Here is a 7,334-nt window from a genome sequence, read left to right on the forward strand (position 1 = left end):
CCCGGGTCTCCCATGCAGGAGCAGAGTCCCAAGACTTTGGTCCCTCCTCTACTGCTTTCCTAGACCACAAACAGGGAGCTGGATGGGAAATGAAGCAGCTGGGACATGAACAGGGGTCCATACAAAATCCTGATGTTTGGAGGTAGAGGATTAGCCAATTGCACCATTGTTCTGGACTCTAAATATTCATTTTGAACCACCAATCAAAATATAGCATAAGCTGCACAATTTGCTGGTGGCTTCTTCTTCCCCGTAATCTTACGCTATGTCTTCATAAAATAAATCTTTTTTATGCATACTGCAATTTTCAGTCTGTTATTAAGCTATGGCAAAAACAAAAAAATAGTTATTCCAAAAGCATCTATTATAAAGCTTATTAAAAGTTTCAATAAAGTCAAATATTCACTGAGATGTCTCAGACCAGATCAATGGAAATTTTATCAAAACCTCAATATCTTCTGGCTGTCTAGATGCAGGATGACTTCACTGCTCGTCTCAGATCTACTACTTAAATGTCTGTCTGAGAGTGAAAGATTTCCCCCTGAGTCTTCTCCTTTATGAACAAAAAATTCTTAAAGCATGATCTATCCATGGGAGAATTCTACTGTTAACAACTTTCATGAGCAGTGTATCCAATAGTAACATCTTAGATATATTGCTTGGTGGAATATTGGGGTGATAGTATTTTATTTAAATGATTAATTTTTAATATCCTACCTAAAGAGGTTGATGATACAAAAACTTAGCCAAATAGCTTTTGAGTTGGCATTTATTCTGTTATAGTCAGTGCGTTTTAGTTTCCTCCTATAATGTGTACACATAACAAAAAATAAAAAATAATAGAGGGGTTTTTTTTGCAGTCTTAGCAATAAAATTCAATCTTATTGGAGAACTTTAGTTCCATTGAAAATGATACATTCTGTTTACATTCACTGGACAATGGTTATATGCTGAAAATGTTGTCAGCAATCTAAGGCATAGTCTCTACTCTTTCAGAATTTCCACTCTTTCCTGACCTCTATCTGCATGCTTGAAGGAGAATTAGAAGCCTGCCTCCAACACGATGAAGTAAATGGTAGCAGACACATGCTTTGCTGCTGAAGGAAACTGAGAAACTGAATGAACAGGACCACCCTGAGGCGTGGAGCACAGATGCCTCAGGACTGCACTGAGAACATAGCAAGCCCCGATGACCACCACACTCAGCTGGTTCCCGCTCTGAGGGCTTTTTCCAGATCACATCTCAAGCAAAGAAAGCCCAGGCTAAAGTCAGTGATCTCACTAAGCAAAGAGGGATGTGTAACATCTTGTAAGTTCAAAATCATCTGCAGATTTTGGAATTAGCATACTTTCTAGGGGAACTGGGCGTAAATAGGGCTTCATAAACCCATACAGGAGTGACAAACACCACAGAGTCCAAAGGTGGGTCCTGGTGTGGTGGCTCAAAGCTATCCTACAAAGAGATACACGAGATTTGGCAATGCTACAAGTTTTAATGTTATTCAGGTTTCACCTGATATCAGCCACTTACCTGGGATATGAAAAATACCAGATCTAAAGGATAAGGAGTTCTTTACAGTAAAGGATATGCCCTGTGACTAAGGACAAATACTTAAACTAGCCAAGCAAAAGTTAAAATCATGCCTGATAGTCAAAATTAATTAGTTAGTGATTTGAATCCTTGACAGGTAAAAATTCAACATCTTGTTTGGACAAAGGTGAGGACAAAATAACCAATGTAACATGAATCACAAAAGAAAAAAAATGAAATTTTTTTCTGAATATTTTTGGTGTGAAAAAGTATGCACCAAAATAAAAAATGGATAAATAATTAATCAACAAAAACAGATTTTCAAAAGGTCCATAATTCAGACTTGACAGACAAGAATGTAAAATACCTATACAAGTATTCAGACACAGAAGAAAAGAGGCACCTAAGAACTGAACAGACGAGAAACATCAACAGAGAAAGGGACAATAAAGAATTCTAATGTGTAGAATCAAAACCAAACATCTTTTAAAAATAGATTTATATAGTAATTTGAAAGGCAATGAGAGAGAGAGAGAAAGAGAGATTAAATCCAATGGTTCACTTTCTAAATGGCTGCAGAAACCAGCTCTGAGCCATGCTGAAGCCAGAGTCAGGAACTCCATTCGAGTCTCCTAAATGTGTGGTAGGGGACCATGTACTTGGGCCATCATCCACGTCCTTACAGGTGAGTTAGCAGGAAACTGGCTCAGAAGTTCTGAGACTTGAAACAGCACTCATTTAGGAGGGGGCATAACAAACGGCAGCTTAACATGCAAGTCAATAGAAATTACACTGTCTGAGAGGGTGCACTGGCTCAACAAGCTCATTTCCACCTGTGAGTGCTGATATCCCATATGTGCACCAGTTCATGTCCCTGCTGCTCCACTTCCCATCCAGCTCCCTGCTTGTGGCCTGGGAAAGCAGTGGAGGATGGCCAGCCTTGGGACCCTGTACCTGTATGGGAGACCTGGAAGAAGTTCCTGGCTCCTGACTTCAGATAGGCTCAGCTCTGGCTGTTGTGGTCATTTGGGAAGTAAATCTGCGCTTCCAATTAAAAAAAATTTTTTAAGGAATTATGTTGTCTAAAAATATTGAAAGACTTGCATTGAAATTTAAAATCTTAAAGACTGGAATAATATTGAGGAGTTTGATAAATAGGTAGTTAGAGTCCCAGAAGGAAAGAAAAAGATAAAATCATAAAACATGAGCAAATATTGACAATCAATTATTTAAACTTGGTGAAAACATTAACTGATATAAGAAATTTAGGAAAACTCAGGCAAGATAAAATAAAGCTAACCACATTCATGCTAATCATAATTAAATTGCTCTTTACCAAAAATTATATATATATATATATATATGCACAATGCAAAAATTTACAAATGTGACTTGCTTCTATTCAGAAAAATCTGGGTTATAAAAAGATGAGATAGCATCTTTAAAGAGCTAGAGGGGAAAGGAATTTGACACACAGTGAAAAATGTCCTTCAAAATGCAGTTAAAACAAAGTAAAAACTGAAAATTCTCCTACAGCACAACTGTACTACAAGAAATGCTAAAGCAATTGGGAAATAATATCACATGGAGCCATAAATCAACAAGGAACAAAGCACAGCAAAATGGTAACCAGGTGGATGAATATAAATGGCTTTCTTTCTTTCTCCCCTTAATGCCTCAAAAAAAAAAAAAAAAAGATGACTGACTGCTATAATAAAAACAAAGCTATTTATTTGGTCATGGCTATAATGCACGATACAGCAAAATATATAATTGTACTAGAAGCTGTGAAGTAAATGTGATTGCACTCTGGTAATATTCTCATACTTCATACGAGTGGGATCATACAGGTTCTAAGAACACTGTAGTAAATGGGGAATGTGAAATGAAGGAAAATCAATAATACTGCAGAATGCTTTATGAAGGATCTCATCTGAAACCTTAAAAAGTTGGCTCAAAATTGTTTTTGCAGACACGGTCTGACAGACTGAGTCAGGTGGACGGTGAGGTGCTCAGATTGAAACAGGTGTCTTCATGGCGGTACTTTTCCATGAAGTGGTTAACACGTGTTGGTGTGCTCAAATTGTGCATGGTCTCCTAGCAAACAGGGTTGTCATTTGTTTCTCCTGACTGCCTTTTTACTTCCTGCATGCAAAAGCCATGTCCAAAACAATTAAAATGAGAGCTGACTGGGGACGTTTCTTTGGAGGAAAAAACACTGGCAGACTATTTCATCTTCATGCTGTGTTCTGAGGAAAGTAGAGTAAAGAATGATTCCATATACAGGATGAATAGTGATTAAATGGTATGTTGTAGGTAACTATGCAGATTTAATATGTTAGAATTGGGGAAGCGGTGATTCATTCTGTTTTTCTAGTGCTTTTTTATTTCTAAAAATATTATGTATGTGAGAGACAGAGTCAGTCAGTACAGAGGAAAGAGAAAAAGAGAATGAGAGAAACAGCCCACCTGCTGTTTCACTCCCCAGATGCTCAAAGCAGGTGGAACTGGGCTGGATCAGCAGCCAGGGGTGGGGACTGCAGCCTAAACAGTTTGAGTGGAACAGTCCTATCTACTTCATCCTTCACTGCTGCCTCCCAGTTTCTCTCCATTGTAGGAATCTGGAGTTAGTGGGAGGAGCTAGGAGTTGAACCCAGGTACTCAGATGTGGGATGCTGGTATTTGAGCTACTGGGAAAAATGCCCACTCTTCTTTGTGATATTTTCTCTAATACACTTATCTTCTTTAGCTATTTTTAATGGCCACAAAGTTCACCTTTGGAAGTATTTGTTGACATAATTCAAGCCTGGGAGCTTGTAACATCAAAAAAAGTTATGATGCATTTATCTAATACTGTCCTCTCATTCACATTCTTTTGTGCTTTCATGTCCAGCCATTCTGTCATTTTTCCAGTAGTAATGAGAGTTGTGAGTGGTCAGAGTAAGTCTGTTAGTCAAACAAATAAGATGGTATCGGCCTTTGAGAGCCATTTTAGTTTCCTTTGTGTGAAGTAAATCAGAAGCCTGTCAAGCCATAAAATGTTTAAAGATCCATTCATTTTTCTCCCCTTGCTTTGGTTTAGGCAACAAGCCCTACTCTAGAGAACCGTGTTCTTCTAAAGTCCAATAAATCCTTGAACTCCTTTGTCATCCAAGGCGTAGATTCAGAATTCTTCACAGTAGTATTCTCCCAGGAATTTTCACAACAATGAAATGAAAACTTTCATCCATTATAGGAATCAAAAAAGTTGAGAAACTCATTCACAGCTTCAGGGGAAGAAAGTAAGAGTAGGCACTTTGGGGGCAGCAGGTGAGGCACTCTTTGAGATGCCTATATCCCATATCAGGATGCCTGGGAGATAGTTTCAGCTCCACTTCTGATTCTAGCTTCTTACTGATGGACACGTATGGAGGTGGCCCCATCCCAGCCACTATGGGGCTTTTGAAGAGCAAACCAGTGGATAGATCTTCCATTTCCTCCCTAAGTAAAATGAAAACAAATAAGTACTATTTAATAATAAATAAACTCTTATTTCCCAGACCAAGGGAACTATATTATTCAGAATCACACCAAGCACAGAGACATTCATTTACTGTGATCATCCAGCACAGAGATCTTACATGTTGCCTTGACTCTGACCTCAAAGATCTCACTCCCAAAGGGACACATATGAACAGATCCTTTTAAAAGTCAACCATCAGCATAAAGCCACTATGTACTAAAGAATTTAGACTTGCTCAAAGAGATTGCTGGCCTTTACACTTGGCTTCTGGAGGTAATCTCTAACCCCTGGAATGTCATGCCTGGCATGAGTGCTTTCTTTGTCCTCTGGCCTTGGATAAGTCAGATAAATAGCAACGTGGTTTAGGGAGGGAACATTGAGTCACAGGATATCAACCTAGTCTCTTGGGGGCTGGAGACTAAGATCAGACACTTGTGCAGTAAATCATTTGTAAATAATGGAGTCTCAGTAAAAACCTTGGGGACCCAGACTCCGGTGAGACCCTTGGTTAGCCATGTTCTGTATTATCATCAGATGCCAGGACTGGGAAAGTGACACTCTTCATTCCACATAAGGCAAAGGACAACGGAAGTCCTAAATCTGGTGTGTAACTGCATTGTATACCACATATTTATTCCATGGACTCTTTTCAGTTTTATTTATCTATCTAATTTTCCTTATTTGAGAAGCAGAATGAGAGAGACAGACAAATATGAGGCAGAGATCTCACATTCACGGATCCATTTGTCAACGACCCCCCCACAACAAGCCAGGAGCTGGAAACTCCACTCGGGTCCCCTATATGAGTGGCAGGTACCAACTATATGAGTTATCACCTATCATTTCCCAGGATTATCAAGACGTTGAAATCGGAAACAAAGCTGGGTTAGAACTCGTGCAGTTCAGTATGGAACATGGGCATCCCAAGTGGCAGGTTCGCTTCTGGGAGAAACACCTCACGCTCCTAACCACTTTCAGTTATTTTTAAAGATACATCTATTTATTGGAGATTTATTTGTATTTATTTGAAAGGCAAAATTACCAAGAGAAGGAAACACAGAGGGGGAGGTCTTCCATTCACTGGTTCACTCCCCAGATGGCTGCAAAAGCCAGAGATGAATGATCTGAAGCCAGGACCCAGGAGCTTCTTTCAGGACTCCTATGGTGGTGCAGAGGTCCAAGAACTAGAGCCATTCTCTGCTGCTTTCCCAGAGCATAAGCAGAGAGCTGGATCAAGCTTGGAGCAGCCAGGATTTAAAGTGGTGCCCATATGGGATGTTGCCGCCACATGCAGAGGCTTAGCTTGTTATGCCACAATGTTGGCCCCTTCTAACTGCTTTTAACATGTGTCCTCTCTCTGTAACACTCTGCAACTACTGTTGGCAACAGTTTCTAGTGCATTTTACAAGTGCTTTCAGTGAAATTTCAAAATGAGTGTAGTTTGGAGAGTACTGGGGAGCATTTGGGCACATCTTCCCAGGTAGGGGGAAGAGATCAGGTCAACATCTGATGATTGAGTTTCATGGTCCTTACAGCGCCTCTGCTTCTGAGGAACTTACATGCCTCGCCTGGCCGTTTGTCATCTGGCTGTATGCAGGACATGAACGTGGGTAGGGAATGTTGCCCTTGCAGAGGTGACACACTTGGTTTGTGTCACCTTGCCTGTTTGCCTGTGCCCTGTGGCATTTTCCCCTAATCTACACAGAGCAGTGCAATCAGCAAATTAAAGATACAGTCATTTCGGTACAATGGGAAAGAATGTCAGCTTAAGTAAGATAGAGCAGGTACTCTAAGTTCATAGTCTAACATTATTTAATGAACAGGCAGAGATTCAAAGAACTGAGCAGCCTCTTGCAGAGGATCACTTTTCACCCTCCAGTTCTCTTGGCACCCTTTCGTATTGCCAAATCTGAGTGTTGACAACAGCATCTTCTATGGCTAGGCTAGGAGAAAATGGAGTACAAGCTGATATTTTATATAAAATAGGAAGGTCCAAAAATATATTTTATGAAGGCTTATTTATTTTATTGGAAATTTAGATCAGATTTATGGACAGAAGGACAGGCAAAGGAAAAGATTTTCCTTGTGCTGGTTCACTCATCAAATGGCGACAACAGCCAGGGCTGAGGTGACTCAAAGCCAGGAGCCAGGAGCTTCTTCCGGGTCTCCCATATGTGTGCAGGGTTCTAAAACTTTGGGACATCCTGCATGGCTTTCCAGGACATATCCAGGGAGCTGGATTGGAAGTGGAGCAGCCAGGATACAAACCAGCATCCATATGCAATCTTAGCACTTGCAAGG

This window comes from Ochotona princeps, chromosome 6 (assembly GCF_030435755.1).
Source record: "Ochotona princeps isolate mOchPri1 chromosome 6, mOchPri1.hap1, whole genome shotgun sequence".
In the NCBI taxonomy this organism is placed as follows: domain Eukaryota; kingdom Metazoa; phylum Chordata; class Mammalia; order Lagomorpha; family Ochotonidae; genus Ochotona; species Ochotona princeps.